At 37.8% G+C, this 24,281-nt stretch overlaps 1 long non-coding RNA gene across 1 annotated transcript in view; it reads right to left on the bottom strand.

Moving 5' to 3' along the window:
* Positions 1 to 23,081, bottom strand: part of LOC123621790 — a 33,192-nt gene extending 10,111 nt beyond the window's left edge. The window contains exon 1 of the long non-coding RNA XR_006729259.1: positions 23,000 to 23,081. This is a non-coding gene — a long non-coding RNA (uncharacterized LOC123621790). The remainder of the gene's footprint in view (positions 1 to 22,999) is intronic.
* Positions 23,082 to 24,281: the final 1,200 nt, after the last annotated feature.

A 24,281-nucleotide genomic window follows, 5' to 3' on the forward strand; every position in this document is an offset into this window, starting at 1 on the left:
ATTTTTTCCTGTCATATTAAAGTGACCTTATAAATAATATCTTCTTTTGTGGGATAAAATAATATGATTAAAAGCTGATTTATTAGGTAACACTAACTTTAATTTTGAAAAAACAATTTGAGAGCCAGTTTCAGGTAAATGTATTTAAATGAGCATTCTACTTAGGAAGGAAGGCAAAGATCATTTTTTTGTCCAAAAATTATTGCATTCTTGTTATTTGGCAAATGTTATTTCAGATAAGGATTATCTGAGACTATTTAAAATGTATATTTAGTATATCCACAGATAAAATTAGCATTATAGCTTTTCTCTTTTTGTATGAATTGCAGCTTCCTTATGAGTTACTATTAAAGTTTCGAATTCCGAAAAAAAAAAACAGTGGGTAGAGGAACAACAAATTGAAAGAAAACAGCATGAATACCCTCAAAGCCTCATGTTTGTGTCTACTTTCCAGGCCATGGCTCACAGTTCACAGTACCAGTGGATATGTCTTTTTAAACTCAAGGTACTAAAGAAAGGGAAAAGGAACTAACATTTATTGAATACCTAAAATATCTGCTATATGTCAGACTCTACACCAGACACCTTACATGTTAGGTTTTCCCCAAAATAACCCTATAAATTAATATTATTATCACCATGTTGTAAGTGACGAAACTGAAATTCAAATGATTAAGTAACTTACCTAGCATTTCATGTTGGAGAGTTACAGAACTGCATTTTGAATGCAGGTCTGACTGATCCCGAGGCCACTGCACTTCTATTATACCATGAAGTTGGCCAGTAGGTATCAGTTTCTAAGGACATTCCAGATGAGGGCAACTCCAGTCCTCTTTCTCTTCTTCCACTTAGGGAAGTTTTGGGGATTTTTTGAAGTATCCATTCAAACCCCAATGTTAATGATGTCACCTGTAGGGAAAATGGGTTTGACTGCCTGTTCAGTAGGCAAACTATTCTTCCCTGGGTACTGGGTCCTCCTTTTCGGATACTTCTACTGCTATAACCTGAAGGAAAACAAAATGAAAACAGAGGAGAAATTTTTTTAAGTAACTGAAGAAAATAAGTTACAGCAAGAGGAAATGGCTATGCAATAGCAGGAGGCATATTTTGGGAAAGCAAGGCCTATTATGCTCAGGGTGCTTTGCTAAGCCCTGTGTCAGAACTAAAATACAAGGTACAATGCTGCCCTTCCTGGAGGATTAGGAAAAGGAATATCGCATAGAAAGGTGCTAACCTCGAGGTGGTCCAGACAGTCCCTGACATAAATACCCCAACACTCAAACAAATGAGCCTCCAAGCAGCCCCTGTCAACTCCCCCTCCCCAAGCAGAGCTGGTGAGAGCTGCCACTGCTGAGCCCTCTCTAGAACCAAGGATGCCCTATTCTCATGAGCAGGACACCAAAATGAGATTAGAGACCCTGGGTTGAATTCTGCCCCCTGCAAAAAAAATCACATATTATTGTTAGGTTTCAGTCCTCAATCTTTACAATTCAGTTCTAGTGTGAGTTAAACAGGCTCATATGGAACAGCCTGGAAATCTACGTACTAATTTTATCATTGCCTTAACCACCACATATAACATTATTCCTTTGAGAAAATGCAGTTGGCCTTCTAAACAACTGATTTACAAAAGAACCAATGGAACAAAGCATATCTAGTATACTAATATAAATTAATGAGAGAATGGCCATGGGGAAAGCTATCTGCATGGAACCAAATGTCAAATGAGTCATGCAGACAAGGGAGAAATAATTGTACTGGGAATGGTCAGGGACAACTTCAGAAAAGCCTAGGGGTTTTACTTGGGCTGTGGAAGACAGAATTCAGATTGGCAGAAGTTGGATAGCTTTTGCAGATAGGGGGTGATATAAGCAAGCCTTCAAAGTTGGGAAAGGGAAAAACTCACTGTGGGGTCCACGGAAAGAACAGACCTTTCTCATTGAAACAGAGGATCTGGTTTGGGAAACGGAGTTTACAGTTGTAGCAGTGGTTTGGTGCCTGTATCAGTGAGGGCCTAATCAGGAGATAGAAACCGTACCAATTGTTACAACAGATAGAATTTAATATAATAATTGTTAACTAAGTATAAAGGTGTCAACTAAGTCTCTGAAAGGGCAAAAAGAAAACTCTGAGGTATCATGGAGGTAGCAACCGCAGGAAATAGCTATCACCTCCATGGCTGGGGTACAAAAGGAGGAGGGATAATTAAAATTTAATGAAATTTAAGCTGGGCACATTGGCACACAATGTAGTCCCAGCTACTCAGGAGGCTGAGGTGAGAGCATCGATCACTTGAGCCCAGGAGTTCTAGTCCAGCCTGGGCAATATAAGGAGATCCTTTCTCTTTAAAAAAAAATGCATAAAACTGAATAGCCCATGTACTGGCACCCAAACTGCTGAGAATGGGCTGGGGTTTTTGAGAAGGTCCAGTGAGACTGGTTCTGCAAGTGTGGGAACAATGGCAAATTGGATTCAGCTGCTGCTATAGGAAGTAACTGCAGCTGCCAGGGTGAAGAAATGAGGATAGAGTTACACTCAGGAGAACCACAAGCAGACAGGAAGCAAAAGAGGAAGCAACAAGTCCTGTCTCCCCCTCCAGATCTCCAATCTCCCTCCAGGACCCCAACTGGCAGAGCTAACAGGGATCCAACAGCAAAGCAGAAATGTGGCCTGCAGAGTCACAGTCCAGCCTCACAGGATGGAGTGTAGCGTAGGGGTTGAATTGAGAGATAACAGCTTCATAAGTGACACAGGGGCCAACCCAGAGTGCCTTGAATGCTGGGTTCAGAAGTCTCTTTCTTCTGTAAGAGACTAGGGTCTGAATAAAGCAGACAAATGGATATGAAAAGGAAAGCAAAAATGCAATAGACAGTACACAGGGAGAAATGATAGCATGGTATGACTGATACTATAGGAAAGCGGAAGAGTAAAAATTCAAAGATGATCAAATATTCTGCATACATTTATATAATATAAACTTGCAACTGATTCCAGAGATAACTTCCTCGAAGGTCATAAGGAACTATTCTATTTAGATTATATAAAGGTAGTAATCCAAGTCTGGGAATTAAAAAAAAAAGAATTATTAGGGGACTTCGGGTTTCTAGCCTGGCATGTAAAAAGCTGAAAGTTGCCATTCCATCCTAACAACAAGTAAAAAATTGAACAAGTTAAAAATCAACAATTTTTCTTAAACCCATCAGAGAGATGGCATCACAGGGCAAACCACTGTCCCCCAAACTGGAAGGACAAGTAGGCAAATGCAGAGAACTGCTGCTTGCCAAAGCAGAAACTCACAAACAAAAACCTCTGCAGGAAGCAGTGCCAAGGTAGGGGAAACCTGAACTATAACTTAAAAATTGCTAGAGGCTCAGAGCAGACAAGGCTAAGAAATAAAACTCCAGGGGGACCAGTCACCAAGGGCCCCACACTTTTATGAATTTTACCTCCAGAAGCTCAACCAGGTTCTCACAGTGAATCTTGGAGAAAAATCCCCTCATGCTTCTGGCAGGGGGAGTGGGAAAGTAATTATTTTTAAAGATACCAGAGCATTCAGTTCTACTTAACAAGGTCTACCCTCAGGAGAAACTATAATAGTTAACAAAAGCCTAACCTGCTGGTATTTTATCAAAGCCTAACTAACCTGGAGGAAGGGAAGTGTCCAACTCCCGCCAGCTCTTGCTTTCCATTGGAGGAAGGGCAATACCCAACTCCAGTCCACTGTAGCCATTTGTCCCACTTGTGGGGCAGCGGGGATTAAGAAATGTGAAGTTCACAATCCAGAGGTATAGGCTCACTAAAAAACTGAGACTTACTCATAGGACTATTGAACCCTTCTCCTCTCCCCACATCTTACCACCATATATTAAAGACCTATTACAGCAGTTTCTTTTACATAGTACATTATGTCTGACAATTAAGAAAAAAATTACAAGGCATGCTAAAAGGAGAAACACACAACTTGAAGAGAAAGAGAAAGCACCAGAACCAGATTCAGGTATAGTAGGGAAGTTGAAATTATTAAACCCAGAATTTAAAATAACCTTATCGGTTTACACATAGGAAAAGGCCAAAAAGGTGTCACTCTCCTGCCAAAGGATGAAGGGAAGACTTGTGGGGAGACGGTGGACTCTTCCTCCCCAGAAATGCTGAGTGGGAAGATGTCTTAGCAAATGGCCCCCTTTTATAGAAACACAAGGAGTGCAGATAGTCCATATCCCCTGCCCACCTCCCCCTGCATCCATACAGCATAACTCCAGGTAAAGAGATTTGATTTTACAGGAGTTTAGAAATGAAGTCAGAACAAGAGTATATCAACAGAGAGATACGATGTTTAAATACATTCCTTATATTAAATAACATTATATTCAAGTCAAGGTGTATGAATGTTCAAGTGAGAAATGCATGAAAAGTGGACTTAGAGCCAATGAAGATATTTCATTAGGAGAATCCAGGTGATGATTCTGGTTGGGAGGCAATAGATAAGGAGCAGTTCAAATGCCTTTAGGCATTAAGAATCCAGGCACTGATCCTTAATGAGACTTAAGGATTAGAGTATCTCAGGAAAAGCAAGTTGTGGGAAAGGTATCTCAAGAACAGAATAATGGTCCACAAGTATTAGAGGATGGAAGTCCTGAAACAACTATTTCATATTTCAGGTATGCTTTCAGAAAAAGGACAGATTCAGGTCAGATAAAAGCAGACTATCATAATGAGAAGAAAACAGACTTTCATAAAACTAGGTTCAAATCCCAGATCTTATTCTACAATCAAAAGACATAGAGTGGCTGAATGGATAAAAAAAAAAAAAAAAAAAAAAAAAAGACCCAACCATATGCTGCCTACAAGAGAATCATCTCACTTCTAAGGACATAGATTAAAAGTAAAAGAATGAAAAAAGATAGTCCATATAAATAGAAACCAAAAGACAGGAGGAATATCTATACATGTATCAGATAAAATAGACTTTAAATCAAAAACCATATAATAAGATAGAGAAGGCCATTATATTACATAATGAAAGAGGGGTCAATTTGTCAAGAGGATTAACAATTGTAAATATATATGTAACCAACACCAGTACACCTAAATATATAAAGCCAATATTAATAGATCTGAAGGGGGAGATAGATTACAATACAATAACAGTAGAAGACTTCTTGATGATGGACAAATCAAGATAGAAAATAAGGAAACACTGGACTTAAACTATGCTTTAGACCAAAAGGACCTTACAGACATATATAGACTATTTCATTCAGCAGCGGAATACATATTCTTCTCAAGTGTACACAGAACATTCTCCATGACAGATCATGTGTTAGACCACAGAACAAAACTTAACAAATTTAAGAAGACTGAAACTATATCAAGTATCTTTTCCAAACAGAATGGTATAAAACTAGAAATCAACAACAGGAGGAATTTCAGAAAATTCACAAATACATGGAAATTAAACAAAATGCTCCTGAACAATCACTGGACCAGAGAAGAAATTAAAAGGGAAATTTAAAAATATCTTAAAACTAATGAAAATGGAAACAGAACATAGCAAAACTTAAGGTATGCAGCAAAAGCATTCTAAGAAAGAAGTTTATAGCAATAAAAAGGCCTATGTCAAAAAAGAAGAAAGATCTCAAATAAACAATTTAGCATTACACCTCAAGATAAAGAAGGATAAACAAAGCCCAGAGTTAGGAAAAGGAAGGAAATAATAAACATCAGAGTAGAAATAAATGAAATAGAGACAAGAAACAGTACAAAAAATCAACCAAATAATAGAGTTGGTTTTTTGAAAAGATAAACAAAATTGACATACGTTTAGCTAAACAGAGAAAAAAGAAGACTCAAAATGAGAAACAAGAGGACATATTACAACTGATACCACAAAAATATAAAGAATCAGAAAGACTACTATGAACAATTATACACCAACAAATTGGATAACCTAGAAGAAATGGATACATTCCTAGACATATAAACCAATTAAGGCTGAATCATGAAGAAACAGAAAATCTGAACAGATCAATAACAAATAAAGAGATTGAATCAGTAATACAATGTGTCCCATTAAAGAGCCCAGAACCTAATGGCTTCACTGCTAAATTCCACCAAACATTTAAAAAAGAATTCATACCAATCCTTCTCAAATGACTCCAAAATTTGAAGAAGAATTTTATGCCTCCAAACTCATTTTATATGGCCAGCATTGCTATGATACCAAAGCTAGATAAGATCACTAGAAGAAAAGAAAATTACAGGCTAATATCCCTAATGAACATAGATGGAAAAATCCTCAACAAAATACTAGAAAACTAAATTCAACAGCAGACAAAAAGGATCATTAATGATCAAATGGGGTTTATCCAAGGGATGGAAGGATAGCTCAACTTATGCAAATCTATAAATGTGATAAACCACACTAACAGAATGAAGAACAAAAACCATACAATCATATCAATAGATGCAGAAAAAGCATTTGACAAAATTCAACATTCTTTCATGATAAAAATTATTAACATATTAGGTACAGAAGGAATGTACCTCAACACAAAAATGCCATCTATTACAAACTCACAGCTAATATCACACTCAGTGGTGGAAAGTTGAAAGCTTTTCCTCAAAGATCAGGAGCAAGGATGCCAACTCTTGCCTCTTCTATTCAATGTAATACTGAAAGTCCTAGCCAGAGCAATCAGACAAAAGAAAGAAATAAAATGCATTCAAATTGGAAAGGAAGACATTAAATTGTCCCTGTCTGCAGACATGATCTTATATATATATAAAACCCTAAAGACTCCATTAAAATAAAATTGTTAGAACTGATCAATTAATTCAGTAAAGTAGCAGGATGCAAAATCAGCATGCAAAAGTCAATAGCATTTCTATACACTAATAACAAACTATCCAAAAGAACATACCACAAAAGTAATCTCATTTACAGTAGCTACAAAAAAATAAAATAAAACACTTGGGAGTAAATTTAATCAATGAGGTAAAAGAGCTGTACTCTGAAAACTATAAAACACTGATGAAAGAAATTGAAGAAGACATAAATAAAAGGAAAAATATCCCACATTCATGAATTAGAAGCATTAATATTGATAAAAAGCCATTCTCAATGGGGTTAGGTGATATCTCATTGTGGTTTTGATTTGCATTTCCCTGATGATTAGTGATGTTTTTTTTCACATTTATTGGCCATTAGTCTATCTTCTTTTGGAAAGCTTTTGTTTATGTCTTTTTCCCACTTTTTAATGGGATTGTTTGATGTTTTCTTGCTCATTTGCTTCAGTTCTTTGTAGATTCTTGTTATTGGCCCTTTATTGGATATACAGCTAGCATGTGAATATTTTCTCCCATTCTATAGGTTGTCTTTTTGCTCTGTTGATTGGTTCTTTGACTGTGCAGAAGATTTTTAATTTAATCAAGTCCCACTTATTTATTTTTGTTGTTGCTGTGATTGCCCTTGTAGTCTTCTTCATAAATTCTTTGCCCAGGCCAATATCTAGAAGAATTTTTCCAACATTTTCTTCTAGAATTCTTACGGTTTCATGTCTTAGATTTAAGTCTGTTATCCATCTTGAATTAATTTTTGTGAGTGGTGAGAGATATGGATCCTGTTTCAATCTTCTACATGCAGTTATCCAATTTTCCCAGCACCATTTATTGAATATGGGTTCTTTTCCCCAGTGTATATTGCTGTCTACATTGTCAAATATCAGCAAAGGCAATATGTAGATGGTTTTATATCTAGGTTCTCTGTTCTGTTCCATTGGTCTAGGTCTCTATTTTTTGTGCCAGTACCATGCTGTTTTGGTTACTATAGCCTTGTAGTATAGCTTAAAGTCTGGTAAAGTGATGCCTCCAGATTTGTTCCTTTTGCTTAAGGTTGCTTTGGCTATTCAGGCAATTCAGCCTATTCAGATGTTGGGAAAACTAGATATCCACATGCAAAAGAATGAAATTAGACCCTTATCTCACACTATACACAAACTCAAAATAGATTAAAGACTTAAATGTATGACTTGAAACTGAAACTACTAGGAGAAAACATAGGGGAACAAGTTCTATGACATTGATCTAGGCAATGATTTTTTGGCTACAAACCCAAATGTACAGGCACAAAAGCAAAAATGGTCCAGTGGGATTATATCAAACTGCAAAGCATCTGCACAGCAAAGGAAACAATTAACAAACTGAAGAGACAACCTACAGAAGGGAAGAAAATGCTTGAAAACTATACATCTAAAAAGGGGTTAATATTAAAAATACATAAGGAACTTAACTCAATAGCAAGAAAACAAATAACCCAATTAAGAAATGGCAGAGGATCTGAATAGACATTTCTCAAAAGAAGACATTTAGATGGCCAACAGATATATGGATAAAATGCTCAATATCATTAATCATCAAGGAAATGCAAATTAAAACAACAATGAAATATCACCTCACACCTGTTAGAATGGCTATTACCAAAAAGACAAAAGATAAAAATTGTTCATGAGGATGTAGAGAAAAGGGAACTCTTGCACACTGTTGGTGGGAATGTGAATTAGTATAGACATTATGGAAAAAAACACGGTGGTTCCTCAAAAAAATTAAAAATAGAATTACCACATGATCCAGAAATCCCAACCAGGTATAAACCCAAATGAAATGAAATCAGTATCCTGAAGAAATATCTGCACACCCATGTTGCAGCATCATTTACAATAGCCAAGATATGAAATCAAACTAAGTGTTCATCAACAGATAGAATGTATAAAGAAAATTGTGTGTGTGTTTATGTGTGTGTGTATAATGTGTGTATATACATATATATGTACGTATATAATGGAATACTACGTAGCCTTTTAAACGAAGAAAATCCTGTTGTTTGCAACAATATGGATGAACCTGGAAGATATTATGTTAAGCGAAATAAGCCAGGCACAGAATGATAAATACCTCACGATCTCAGAGCTTGACTACACGTAGGTTCTTGAATAATTGTAGCTATTAGTGAAGAAAAACATAAACAGCAAAACTATATAAGAAAATAGACTTGAGCATGTTAAACTTAAATAAAAAAATAACTGATGTTTGTTGTTTGGGCCCTTCATTGAGAAGATACACATTGAATAAGGACATAAAGGGGATAAAATGTAGACTTTTGTAGGTTACCATATTTTCTTTGGAAATTTTTACTTTGTTTTCAGTTTTCCCAATTGAGAATTCCCTGCATTGGCCATCTGCTTCATTATTGCCAAAGACAAGAAGGAATCTCCTTCAGCTGACAACAGAGACTCACCAAGTGACAAAGGCCTTTCCATGGAAGATGTGGTCTCGGCCTCATTGGCCCATGGGATTCCCCAAGTAAGATAGCAGAGGATCACTAAGAAAGAAATTCCTAACTTACATGGGGTAAATGTATTATGATGGCCACTTTGCTTGTTCTCTATCAGTTTTACTCCACTGTGGAGAAAAGACTTTTCCAAGACAACACTTCACAGATACTCACAGGACAAATTTCAAGGGTCTAGAAAATGTAAAGATCTTTTTCAGAATACTACTGGGCTCCAAGACTCTCAGTCATGAGGCCTTTAAAGACAATTGATGGATGAAATGAAATTTCACTGATGAATGCATTCCAAAGGACAGAGACCTGTTTTGTTTCTCTTCTTTTTGAAATGATTCTTAAATGAATAAACATACCAATGACCTATGTATACACAAAATGAATTGATGTCTGGATCTCTCTTCTTTTTTTTTTTTTTTGACATGGGGTCTCACTATGTTGCCTAGCCTGGAATGCAGTGACTATTCACAGGCACAATTATGGTGCACTATAGCTTCGAATTCCTGGGCTCAAGCAATCCCACTGCCTCAATCTCCCAAGTAGCTGGGACTACAGGCATGTGCCACCATGACTGGCTGAATCTTTCTCAGAAGAGCCTTGGGTTAAAAATCCAAAGCATGTGTATTCTGAGGGCAAAAATTTCAGAACATTTGTACATATGCTTTCGGCTACATTTAGCAGAAGATAATGACCACAAGAAGGGAGACAAATGGTCTGTGTTCTAGGCTTCTTGAGACACCATCTCAAACCAGTACTGTAAGTATGCTCTTAATTCTGTATAAAGAGCCTAGAAGATCACTTCAAGGTCCAGGAATTCTCTGTCTGTATTGCAGAATGACATAGATAGAAAGGACTGTAGAAATGGTCTTCTCTGACAACAAGCCCAATTAAAGAATTCTCATCTTCCACAATTCTGACAGGTGGCATCCTGCCTCTTTTTATTACATCCAAGAATTAGGAACTCATTGCCACTTAGGGCATATCATTTCCATATTTAAAGAGTTCAAATTTTCTACAAGTGTTTTTGAAACTTGAGCCAAAGCCAGGCACTGAGCTATAATCCTAGCTTTCTAGGCAGCAAAGTTTACCATCTTGGGGATGTAGGGAAATACACTATAAAATTAGGATGGCCACCCATTCTGGTTTGTAAGGAATTGTCCTGGTTTTAGCACTGAAAGTCTTGTGTTCCAGGACGCCCTACATGAAAAATGCCATAGGGATAAAAATCACAGGCTTTCTAGTCAGACAGGACCTGAGTTAGCACCCCACCTTCATCATTTAACCTCTTGAAAAGCTTTACTTCTTCAATCTAAGCCTCAGTTTCTTCCTCTATAAAATTAGGATAATAATACACACATTACAGACTTGATGTAAAGACTAAATAAATAATATATAAGAAGAGCTTGGCAGAGAGCCTTGCATATAATGAGGGTTTATAAATGCTAGCAGATATACCTATGACGAGCATGCTTTAACATACATTGACCAAAATTTTCCGTCCTTACAATTTCTAGTCATAATCTTTCTTCCATCCTTTTCAACACTGCAGAACGAGTCTGATTCCTCTTCCAAATGAACGCCATTCAAATATCTGAAGGTTGTGGCATGCTTCATTACCATCCATTTCCACCCCCAACCCCAACCTACACCACCCCAGTCTCCTCTTTTCCAGACTAAACATCTCTGGTGCCTTTGACCATCGCTCAAATGACATGTTTTCCAGAACTTTGTCCCTCTTGTTAACCTTCTGCTAGATCTATGTCTCTCAAACTGCAGGCCAAGAACTGAGCACAACTCCCTTGTTGTCTGACCAGCACAAGGACACTTGGATGACTACCTCGTTTCTTCTGGACACTCTATTTCCATCACATGGCCTCAGATCACATTAGCTTTCTGGCAGCCTTAGCCCCGTTGGCTTATGTTAAGCTGACAGTCAGTTAATACCCCTTAGCCTTTGTCTTTCTCTTATAAACTATTAAATGAAGCCTCCCTTGCTCTGGTTTCAGCTGATTCTTTAAACACAAAAGCAAGAATCTAAATTTATCCCTATTAATTTTATCATGCTCGTTTTAGCCTATCTTCCTAGGTTTTTTAGATTTTTATGGCTCCTTAGCCCATCAGCCAAAATATTAGCTGGTTTTTTCAGTTCTGTGTCATCTTTAAATTTGATAAGAATGCTTCAAACTGTTGTTTTAAAATACTGAATGATTTAGGGCCAAGAACAGAACCATTCAAAAGTTTCATAAAGATTAAGTCTGGTTAATATTAATAACTGCTACCATTTGCTGAGTAATTGCTCTGGGCCTGATATTGAGTTAAATGCATTATGAACATTATCTCATTTAACTGCACACAACTCTTCAAGACAAATGTGACTACCTTCTCACAAATGAGAAAACTGAGATATGTCACATGTCATACTCAAAGTAAGACATCTAGTAAGTGTTATAGGTGCATTTTGAAATCAGATGTGTGATATCAAAGTCAAAACTCTTTCCACAGTGTCATGCTGCCTTTGGAAGCGGAGCTGCTAAGACCATGAAAAAAATCTTTAAGCCAAAGCCCTATTTGGAACCCTAAGTGGAACCCTTCTGCCCACTATATCCTTTAGCATTCTAGTTAGGTTTTCAAGAAACTCTCTTAAATTCTTACTCTGTTTCTATAACACTACCCCTTTGCAATCACTTCCATTACACTAAAACCTAAGGGTACCATTTTCCTCATTAAACCACAATCACATCTATCCTGTCTGCCTCCCACTTCCCTAGGGCCTTCATCACGTGAGCCACTCCCACAGCTTAGGGTATAAACACTTCTTCCCATACTGTTCTCCTTTTATCAGGGCCCTGTCCTTCCCGGCTCCATCCTCACCCTTGCTGCCTTCTGCCCACTATATCCTTTAGCATTCTAGTTAGGTTTTCAAGAAACCCTCTTAAATTCTTACTCTGTTTCTATAACACTACCCCTTTGCAATCACTTCCATTACACTAAAACCTAAGGGTACCATTTTCCTCATTAATTTCTCTCACACAGAGGTCCATTCATTGAATTCGTCATTGATTTAACAAATACTTACTGAGCAAATACCCTGTGCTGGGCACTGTACCAGCAATAGGAATGGAACAATGGAAAGACAGGCATGGTCCCTGCCCTCAGAGAGCTTATAATCTGGGGGAGGAGCACCCATCAAACACTGCACATGTACATAATTGCAAGTCTGGTAAGTGCTACAAAGGAGAAGTTCAGTGCTCTATGAGAATACACAGTACAAACACCTATTCTAGTCTGGAAAATAAGAAAGCCCTTTGCTTTAAAAAAAAAATTATTACATTGGTTGAGCACCTATTATGTCTCAGTAGTAGCATCTATTATAAATAACATGATATGGATACACAATGTTAAATAAAAGACGTAGAAGTAAATTAGCATTTATAATGTATTGTGATACATGATTTGTAAATGATAAGCACAAGAGCATTACAATAAGAGCTAGGAGTCAGGGAAAACATCCTGGAAAGCACCTCAGCCTCACTTTGAAGGGTAAGAATTATTGAGCCAGACAAAGAGGACATTCCAGTCAAAGGGAAGAGCACAGGCAAAGCTTTGGAGAAGGCTATATCATGACACATTTGGAGATCTGCAAAGAGTTTACTATGGTCAAAGCAAAGAGGTGTATAGGGGTAGGGATAATTTTGACCCATCTACATGTCACACTGACTATGCAAGCCTTAAAAGTAAAAACTCTTTAAGAATAGATGGGTGCTCCACAAAAACAATATTCAGCTACAAATGAATTATAATTACAATTTTTGTGCTAGACTAGGCTAATAAATATATTCTGTGACTATCTGAGAGAGAGATGGGGTGTGTGTGTGTCTGCGTGTTTGTGTATACATGCAGCAGAGGAGGACTGGACATCATAACAAACTGAACTCCAAAATTACTTTACAAACAACCTGTAACAGTTGGATTCAGAATTTGTTTGCAGTCTGGGTCATAACATCACAAAACATAGCCAAAAAAATGTAACTATGACACTGTGTAAACAAAAGGAAAATAAAGTACAATGATCCCATTACTGACCATGCATACTGGCATGCATCTCATTAATTAGAGTAATTTAAAGTAGGGTTAAGTATCCAACTGATGAAAGGGTTTTTTTATTAAGTTGGAATGTAGTGCTGCAATTTGTCTGTCCTGGCAATGCTGCCTATGGATACTCATTAATCAGAAGGGAATTATTACTTCCCTATGAAATTCAGCTTCAGCTTTTTTCCTCTTGAACTTATCTGGAAATCTTTAACATGGAGAATCATGCTAGATCCTTTCCTAATTGGAAAATTCAACTCATCCTTCAAGTTTATCTCCTGAAGCCCACTTCTTCTCTTTATTCAGTCAGAATATACCAACTGAAATTAAGTTCCTTTCCATCTCTCACATATATGTGTTTGTCACTGCTAAGAATTATGGCAATTAATTTTAAGGGGTGGGGGCTGAAAACCTACATATGGGGTGGTTTAAACAAAACCACATCTTTACCCATCAATTAAATGAACCAGATGATCATTTTTAAAAACTCAACTTCAAAAAGTTTATTCAAAAATGTTTTTGTTTTTTAAATAAAAGAACAATCGAGGTTTGGGGAAGTGACTGGGTTCTCAAATAAAATCTTGGCTATCTTTTTAAAAAAATTTTATGCACTAATGGGTGTTTTCTTACCTTTGCTTTAAATACTGCCTTTAATTTCTTATTTCTTTTTTAAATTAAGAAGCCCTAGTGTAAGGCGTAAAGGTTACTGAGACACTATCAATTTCTCTCATCACACCAGGATCACTACCCAAAGGCTTGTTCTACTGGTTAGACGTAGGGCTCATTAAATAGTGATGTTACTTTATTACTGGACTGTAATTTCCATTTTGCATTGCCCTCTGTCTGTAGCTCTACCCTTCTAACACCAGTGGGTAAGATGGAAATGTGGAAAATAGGCTCATCCAATCTGTAGATGATAAAAAGCCAGAAGGGACAGAAAATATTGTTGATAAAAGAATCAAGATTCAGAAAGATTTGTGAAAGGATAAAATGATAGACAAATATAACAAATAAAATTTAGAATGAATAAGTACAAAATCCTATACATAGGTTCAAAAATCAACTCACAAATTTAGTAACAGTAAGCATGTAAGAGACTTAGAAATTTTAATTAATAATAAGTTCAATGTGTGTCAACAGTGTGAAATGATTCCAAAAGAAATTTAATGGCACTTTATGGTGCTCTAATAAATATATAATATTAGGAACAAGAAGGTAGATAACTCAGTACTGAATACAGCTCTGGGTACAAGTATTAGCATGTGTTTGGGATATGCTTGGTAAAAGAAACTGAATCCAAATCCCAAGAGAACATGTTCAAGGGACTAGATTATTTACCTTAAAGACAAGATTTGGGGAAGAAACAGTAGCTAAGTTCTAATGGTTAAAAAGGGATTCAATTTACTGTGCATAGACCCAGAGGGGAGAACTAGGATTAATGACTGCGAGTTTCAAGGAAGCAGATTTCAGCTCAGCAAGAAAGAACTTTTCCTTCTTCAGACAAATAATAAACCAAAAACGGAATGGGCCGCTTCAGAGTCCCCTCCCCTTCACTGGTGGTTCTCAAGCCCAGGCTGGACAAACCCTGCCAGGGGAAAATCAAGCAAACATTGCAATGATGATTCAAGCATTATGTGGATTATTGAATTGGATAGTCTAGGATCCAGGCTTTTTAGACAAATTCAGCTATCACAAAGGGACCTCTACAAAGACAGCTCATCTGGGCCCCCACAAAGCACAAGATCTCTTACAGCTGTCAGAAATTATAGCCCTGGATGTGGTAAAGCTGACAGGAAGTTAATATTTTAGTTGTTCTTCATGAGATCTTAGCCAAAAGGTCACGAAGCAATATATTTTAGCAGTGTGCAGTGGCCTAAAGTGGGAGAAGGACCATTATTTTATCATGCGACCCTTCTTCCAACTGGGTGAGATCATCTTTGTGTTTCCAAGAACATTGCCCAGACCCTGCAGGGACTGTAGGGTGAAGTAATGCCATACTTGGGCTTTCAGAAAAATGATGTGCTGAGAACAAACCCAACTCGGACCCCTAAACAGAAATCTAAGAACCTTTTAGTCATAGCAAAAGAATACAAAGATCTGTAAAGACAGAAGCTTCAGAGAATAAACTGAATTGGGAATTTATTTACCTAAAAAATGTTCAGACCATGAATCTTTAATGCTTCCCATCTTGATACATTCAATAAAAGAAACAACCCCACCTTGATGCCTCGATTCACTTTATATCATATCTTCTAATATGGGGTGGGGTAGAGGAGGTGCAGAAAAACCTAGGGTCCTCATTTCCTCAGATTTTATTTGAGGGTATTTTTCTGATTCTGGGAAAATACTTTCTCTCTCTCTCTCTCTGAGAATGTATTACATTGCTGTCCCCGATACTTGACACCATGACCACTCTCAAAACTGCAGACCGAATGGCCAGAAGCATGAAAAATTGCCTCCCTCAAACCACAAGGGGAACGACTAGACGAAAAGGAAAAGAAAAAGGCTGCTGTACTTTAAAAACCCATGATTTCTTCTTCTAGAAGGTGAGGGGGGTGGTTATTAGTTATTTAGCTCAATTAAGTAAGAACTTTCTTCTAGTCAGCTAGGCCTAAGAATGAAGTAGGCTGCCTTGGAGAGCTCAAGCATGTATTAATCTACCCACCAGGAAAAGGTGGCTGAAGTCAGGCGCAAAGAAACCTAGTGGGTACCTCAGTCCCCTAATTCCCTAGAGACATGTTTAAGAAGCCCCAGAAGCCATTATACATCTCAGCCAAATGGCTTTGCTAAGGTATCATCATCACATCAACAATTTTGCTCTTTAATGCTAAAGACATAAAACATATACAGGCGGTGCTGCTTTCATTGAAATGGGTGGTAGTGGTGAAGACACACAGGTGAAGAGACAGAGTCTGCTTTTATTTGATTTGAATCTTCGCTCTTCTAAAATTTATTTTGAAGAAAATATTCCTCAGGTATACTGAAGTTTTGAAGCCTACCAGTGCAATTTGCTACTCCTCTGAGAAGAATTTGCATTATGCTACAAGAGGGGGACTTCTAAAAGTGCAAAAAGAACACAATGTTATCATTTTCTCCCACTGTTTGTTCAAATCTATTCTGTGAGGCTGATTCTCCTCTACCCTTTAGATGAATCTAGAGCAGGTCTATTGACTTTTCTGGTCCCTCTCCACTAACAAAAATTTCCACACACAAAATAGTCTTGCTCTCACTTTTATCCAAAAAGCCAGCTAATTTCAATAAATTAAATATCCTTTCCCATGGTAAAAAGTCAAAACCCCAAGCTTCATTTAGAGTTAATGCTTCTTCCCCTCCCCAGCACGGGCTGCTCCAGGCTGGAAGCCTGCAATGGGAAAGACGGACACCATCGCTGCCTTCTCTGGGTGGCTTCCTTTGCTTCTCATCCGCCCCACCAGCTCCTTGCTGTGGTTTCTGCCCTCTCAAGAGTTGGAGTAGGGCAGAAGGGAAGGTGGTACTGTTTGGTAAGCAGCAGAAAGGTGGTCCCTGAAAGGAACCACAATTGCCGAGGGTTGATGCTGAGTCCTAGTGCACTTAAAACTGTCTCTTTTCCTCATGGGGCACTTTTGCTGTTTCCTTGGCAACCCCTCTCCTCTGTCAGAATAGCCATCAGACTATAGTTCCATGGAGCAATCAACCTCTCTCTTCTGGCTGGCTGTTACAGCTTCCTCCCCAGCTCTTCTTCTGACATTCATCTCCACCCTCCTTCCTATGAAATTTCCTTGCCTGTGTCAGGAAACCCTTTTAAGTGGGGTCCCTAGGCCAGCTCCTTGTGTCATGTCCTACACCTGATCCACAGAACACATACACATACTTTGCCTCAGTGTCCTCGTCTGTAAAATGGGGATATTAAACTGGCACAGTGGCCCACACCCATAGTCTCTGATACTTGAGAGGCTGAGGTGGGAAGATCATTTGAGCCCAGGAGTTCAAGGCTGTAGTACAATATGATCAGGCCTAGGAACAGCCCCTGCACTCCAGCCTGGGCAAGACACCAAGACCCATCGCTAAATAAATAAATAAAGGGGCAACGAATAGCAACTATCTCCTATGGTTGTTGTGAGACTTAAAACAATAAATGGCCCAGAATAAACATTAAAACAATAATAATAGTAATTTTCCCAAGAGCATATGATTAGTAAGCAGTTAAACCAGATCTGTCCTCCTTCAAAGCTGGGGGGTACTTGTTCTGTCACACCACTTTCTAGGAGGGAGACAATTTGCACCAAGGAACTACCCAGTACTACTCAATTCATCTACTTTGTTCAGTCATAAGACTGGCTGTGGGCATGGTGTTGGCAACAAACTGACTGGCTTGGCACCTCTGGCTCAACGGTCCAGCAGCACCCTGGAGATCTGGATCTGCAGAGCAGGCTGAGGAAGTCTCAGGGTATCACCTCCTTCACTCCACAGCACCACATTGGCTTCTCTCAGGAGTGGTCGCAATGCTGGGAACAGTTCCAATCCAATCCCTAGAGATGGAGCACTCTGACACTTGATAGAGACAAGAGGACAGCTTTTGTCACCTTCAAATCAACATTATGCTCTTCAAACCCTCTTTTAGAAAACATTGTATAAAACTGTGCTCCCTTGATGAGCAGCCTTCAAACTGAAGCCTCTTTCACTAGGTCTTTGCCACTTAGGTGACTATCTGAAAAAGACTAGAGTTTTCTGCTATAGGAACCACATCTTGAGGTTCAGGTTTTTCCCACTCTCTCTTCTCTCAAAGTATTCCCTAGAATATTTCTTAACTAATACAGTTGAATTAAATTATAAACTCAGTCTCATGTAAAATAGTTATTAAATATTCTCTTTCAGTATACCAGAGTCACATTTTCTATTATTAAAAGTCAGTAATCTTGCAAGCTTCGTGCATTTCCACCCTAAGGTGGAGATTCATCTTCAAAGGTTCCTAAAAGAGACATGATTTCATTGCAAAGAGCATCTTTCTCTGGAAAGAACCAAATGTCTTCCATTAAAGCATTTCAGAATATTTATGCATCAGTACTACAGATTACTTGCTAATTGCAAAGAGAAAGAGGTGTCTTTACAATGGCAAGATCCAGTACCTTAACTAAATAATCAAGCTAAGTATCACTAATAGTAAGACAATCTGATACTATGTTCTTCCTGAATCGATGTAGAACATAAAACATCACTTACTATACACTCTTGTGAAACAAGTTTAACCAGAATCTTATCAAGCCTTTAGACCTAACTTCCAGTTTACAGGAAATTAATTAATTAACATATTTTGGGTACCTCATTCCTACTCTAAAGCTTACCATGGAAAGGGTAAAGTTTTCCTTTATCACATCAAGACAAAATGTTATTGTTGGATCCCTCTTTAGGTAGAGGCCTCATGGATGCATTAAGCCTCGCACTACTGTAACTTTCTGAAACGTTGAGCTGGCTATTGTGATGACTACGTTCAGAAATAGCAGAGATAAACAATACTGGGATTTGAACCCAATTTACCTGCCAGGGAACTCTTAAGAGCTACAAAACCCAGACCACAACTATGTCCCAAGTGGCTAAGAAATGTTCTCCTCATTCCCCCTGGAGGAGCCCAGGGATTTCTCCCACTGAGTAAGGTCTGAAAGAATGGCATTTTATAGCTGGCCTCAGGATTATAACAGCTGAAAATAAAATTTTAGCCCACGGCTAAATATGTGATTTTTACTACATTGTAAAATGTTTTCATTAGGCAGGTAATGTTTAAATTAAACTAATAATAATCAATAATTGTTCATAAAGTACATAATAATGGCAACTCACATTTATACATTTTCTTCCTCTCCAAGCTATTTCATGAATCTTATCTCATTTGTTCCTTAAGAAAACCTAACAGAATAAAAGTAGTATTATCCCCATTTGATAGACAACAAGTTGAGGCCCCAAGAGTCCAACTTGCCCAAAGTCACATAGCTAATAAGTGGCGCTGACTTTCAATGTGGGTTATCAGGCTTCAAATATGATGTCCTTCCTACTATGACTTGGTACTGAGCACTGTGAAGAAAACAAAAAAAGTGTAGCAGAGAATCTCTACATTTAAGAAACTCACAGTCTAATTGGGAAACAAAATGAAAAGTTAAATAATTACACAAAAAATGCAGAATTTTATGATGTGTGACTTTATAAATGTATTTGTATGTGGGGATGTCATATTCTTAGTGGACTTCCAGATATAACCAGTGGAGCATGACCTTGGTCTTTGCACTGTGTCTTCAGTTCACTGAAAGGCTCCCATGGTCCATCCTGCCTACTACATGAAATCCTGTGAAACCTGCTGCTCCTGGCCTATCACCAGGGGCTGGATTACGGCTCCTTATACATCATGAGATAAAATATTATTAAGCATTTACATGGCTCTCTCCATTATTGCTCAGTTATTCATCACATCATTCCCCTTAAATAAAAAATACAATGTTTAATTCATTCCATGGCCTCATGGAGCTTACCATTTAGTGAGGACACAAGTATTAATATTTGTTTACTATTTACACAATTATTAATACACACATACTGTGATAAGTGCTGCAAAGGAAATCAATAGCATGCTTTGCTAGAAAATAACAATGGGGCATCATAATTTAGAAAGATTCCTCTTCCTATGACCTTCACATGGTTGGCTTCTGCCCGTCTCACAGATGACAACTTAAACGTCACCTCCTCAAAAGGCCTATCTAAATTATGGTCCTCACTGTTATTCTCCAGCAAAGCATTCTGTTTATTCCTGATGATCAGAGGAAAGAGGAACAGCAAGTAAAAAGGTCATAAGGGGGTTAAAAGCTTGCTGTGTGGGTGAAACAAAGCAAAGACCCTCATGACGGATGCAGGGCACAGAGATACACAAGATGAGGTTGGACAGCTGAGCAGAGGCCAGATCATCATACAGGCCTTGAGGACCATAGTCAGGAGTTTGGATTTCATTTTCTGTGTAATCAAAAGTCAATTAAAAAAAAAAGTCAATTAAAACTTAGCAGGTGGTAAAATAAACCAATTTATATTTTTTAAAATTCTGATTTCTATATGGAAACATTTTATACTCATAAAATGTCTTCTATGATCACGAGTCACTGACAAATAACATTTACCACTTTTCTTATGCCAAGAAACTTTAAAATCTAAATGAAACAAATAATGTTCTATCAAAATATAAATTCCCCAAGTTGACTAAATGATAAGTAGAACACCAGAACAGTCCAATATCTATAGAATTTTAAAAAATATATACTGAAGTTCTACAATTAAAAATGGCACCAGATTCAGGAGGTTTGCAGGTGAGTTGTCTCTAAATTTAAGGAATAACAACAGAAGTTTCTCCAATTCATTTTAGATTTTTATCATAATACTAACACCAATACCTGATACAGATATTCCAGTAAAGAAAACTAGAACACCTATAATTTATAAAAATTAAAATCAAATCAGATATTAATGAATTAAATCTACCAATATGTTGAGATGGTTATATTCTATGACTAAGTAAAGTTTATCCCAGAAAAACAAGATTTCCAAATTTTAAGAAATCTATTAGTATAATTTATTACATTAAAAAATTAAAGGAAGCCAGGAATGGTGGCTCACACCTGTAATCCTAGCACTTTGGTAGGCCGAGGCAAGAGGATCTCTTGAGGCTAAGAGTTTGAGATTATCCAGAGCAAGAGGGAGACCCCATCTCTACAAAAAAAAAAAAAAAAAAACAGAAAAATTAGCAGGGCATGGTGGCGCATGCCTGTAGTCTCAGCTACTGAAGAGGCTGAGGCAGGAGGATTGCTTTAACTCAGGAGTTTGAGGTTGCAGTGAACTATGATGAAGCCACTGCACTCCAGCCTGAGCTACAGAGCAAGATCCTATCTCAAAAAAAAGAAAAATTAAAGGAGAAAAATACGTGATTATGTAAGTACATGCCAAAAAAACATTTGAGATATTGGAAGATATTCCTGACCAATGTTCATTAGTGATTTTTAGGATGTGAATATTTTGTCTTCTCATGTCTGTTATAAGGCTCTGTCATACCATATAGTGTTTCTCTCTCTCTGACCTGCATCCATCCCCTATACCCCTACTCTGCCCTTGACTCCTGGGATTTCTATGTAGTGTAAACTAGAAATAGTTTAATCATGCATTTCAGGAAACTAGCTTAAGGAAATGCTTCATGAAAAAAATGTCTATGGTCAAGTAAGTTTGGGAAAACTGTATATTGGATTTTCCTCTTAGAGATTTGCAATGAAGTTTGATTAAAGACTTAGAGAAGTCCTCCGGGGTTTCCCAAGTTAACTGTGCATAGAATATTTTTGTTCTTATAATGCCTATCTATTAATACACCATGAATACACTTTGATAAACATCGATTTAGATCATGTTACCACAATGTCAGTCTCAGCATCGCTGGCATTTATTGTTAGGGCATTGTGTAAAGTACTGCTGGAGATACTGAATTATAAGATACAATCTATTCCCACAGATGATTATAATGAAGTTTAGTCAGAACATATAAATAAAGAGATAAACAATAATTTAACGCAATGTAGCATATGTACCAAATGAGCACCCCAGACAAAAAGTGCAGCAAGGGTGCACAGGAGGCGGGAATGTTGTAAGATAAGTTGTTGGGAAAAGCTTCTAGGAGAATATGAGACAAGAGTTAATGCTTGGGAGAAAACACATACACACACACACACACACACACACACACACACACACACACACAGAGGCAAAAATGTGGATGGCATATTTGGGAGAATAAAAGAGCACTGGTTTAGAGTTGTTCAAAAGGCAAGTAGGTTGAGAGTGTAAAATACCTTCTTTTAATTTCTATAATTAAGGATCTGGGTCTTTATTATACAGGCCATAGAGAGCTAATGGAGGTCTTTCAGCAAGGAGGGAGCATCTCCTAGATAAGGTATTTATAGAAAGTTGCAATTGGCACAAAAGAAAAAGATTTTCTGTTTGACCCTGTCTTAGCCTCGACTGCCCCAAAAGGCAGAAGCTGCAACAGGTCTGATGTAGAGGGACTTTATTTTGGGATATGATCCCAAGGAGCTGAAGGGGAAGAGTGGGAAGAACATAAGAGGCAGAAGGGAAATGCAATTCAATCTAGCTTCTCACCCCTGTGGGAAACTAAGGCTTGATCCCTCTATGATCCTCTAAAAGAACCGTGAAGAATACATCTCAGAATTATTCACCCAAGATATGACAGAGAGAAATATTTATTTACCAGTTCCCAACCCCCATTAACCAAAGGTTGCCCTCACGTCAGTAGGTTTGTATGTGACCCAGAATGCCCACGCGGGTTCCTGCAGGCATCTGAATTAATGAAGGCAGAGAAGCCCTGGGGCAGAAAGTGAGAAATACACAGTCAATTTAAAGTATGGTGTTGTCAAGTTACACCTGCATGCTGCTGGTGACCCCAGCAATGACTGAAGTAAAAAAGAGGCCCTCTGAGAAGATGTCTGATATATAAGAGGTGTCTGATAGAACTCCAAATGAAGGTCAATCCAACATAACACTGTATTTTCAGGTTTCTACCTGATTTATTTTCAGCAGTCCTTTGCACACATGGTCCTTGTACATGTGGTCACCTCCAGACTTTTTAGCATTGTTCTTTTTTCCTCCTACCTTTCCCCCTATTATTCCAAAGAAATAAATGAAAACAAAAACAAAAATAGCCAAATCATAAAGAATATTTTTGCTTCAATTTATACAAAGAAAACATTTTTTCAGATTTGTTTAATAAAGTAAATTTGATATCAAAACAAGTTCCCAGACAAGATGTATGTGCTCTGTAGATAAAAACTACAGAGCATAAGAAAGTTTTCAATAAATGTTTACACTTCTAGGGCAGCTCTACATCTCCAATCAGAACCAAGCAAACCACTAAAGTCATTGCCTTTCTTATTGCTTTAGTTATCAGGTGTGCTTTGGAAGAAATCATACTTGGAAATATGGTTCTTCAGAACTGCCACAAGCCAGTAATTCATTCAGTATTTGTTGAGGTCTTACTATGATCTAGGCACTGTTCTAACCTCCGGAGATAAAGCTTTGAACAAAATAGGCTAAATCTCTGCCCTCATCAAACTCACAATCTAGTGGCAGGGGAAATATACAAATAAATAATATGTTGAATGATGCCAGAAGCTATGGAAAAAAAAAACAGTATAAGGGAATAAAAGATTGCCAGATGAAAAGTGGAACTCTGGGTATTGCTATTTTATATAGCACGGTTATAAAATGTAGTATCTGAACAGAGGCATGAAGGAAGTGAGAGAACGAGCTGTGTATACAGATGGGGAAGAAACATACCAGACAGGGAGGAAAAGAAGTGCCAAGACCCTGAGGCAAAGTATGCTTGGCCTCTCCAGGAGGAGTGAGGAGGCCAGTGCAGCTGGAGCAGTGTGAGCAAGGGGGGTGTGAAGGGAGAGGAGCTCAGAGAGGCAGACTTGGGTGGGATGACATAGGGCCTTAGAGACCATGATAGGACTTACGCTTTTACTCTAATTGAAACAGGAAACCATGGAAGGATTTTGAACAGAGGAGTCACATAATCAACTCATGTTTCTAATGGATCATTCTGATGGCTGTGGAGAATGTGGGAGGCACTAGGGTAGAGGCTACGTGAGGGATGGTGACAGCCCAGATGAGGATGATGGCAGTGAGAAATGGTAGGATTCTGATTACAGTCTGAACATGACAAGATTAGTCGATGGACTGGCTGTGCAGTATAAGAGAAAGTGAGGAGTCAAAAATTACTCCAAATTTATTGACCTGAACAATTAGAAGAATGGGGTTACCATTTAACAAGAAAGACAAG

The sequence above is a fragment of the Lemur catta genome, chromosome 16 (assembly GCF_020740605.2).
Source record: "Lemur catta isolate mLemCat1 chromosome 16, mLemCat1.pri, whole genome shotgun sequence".
NCBI lineage: Eukaryota > Metazoa > Chordata > Mammalia > Primates > Lemuridae > Lemur > Lemur catta.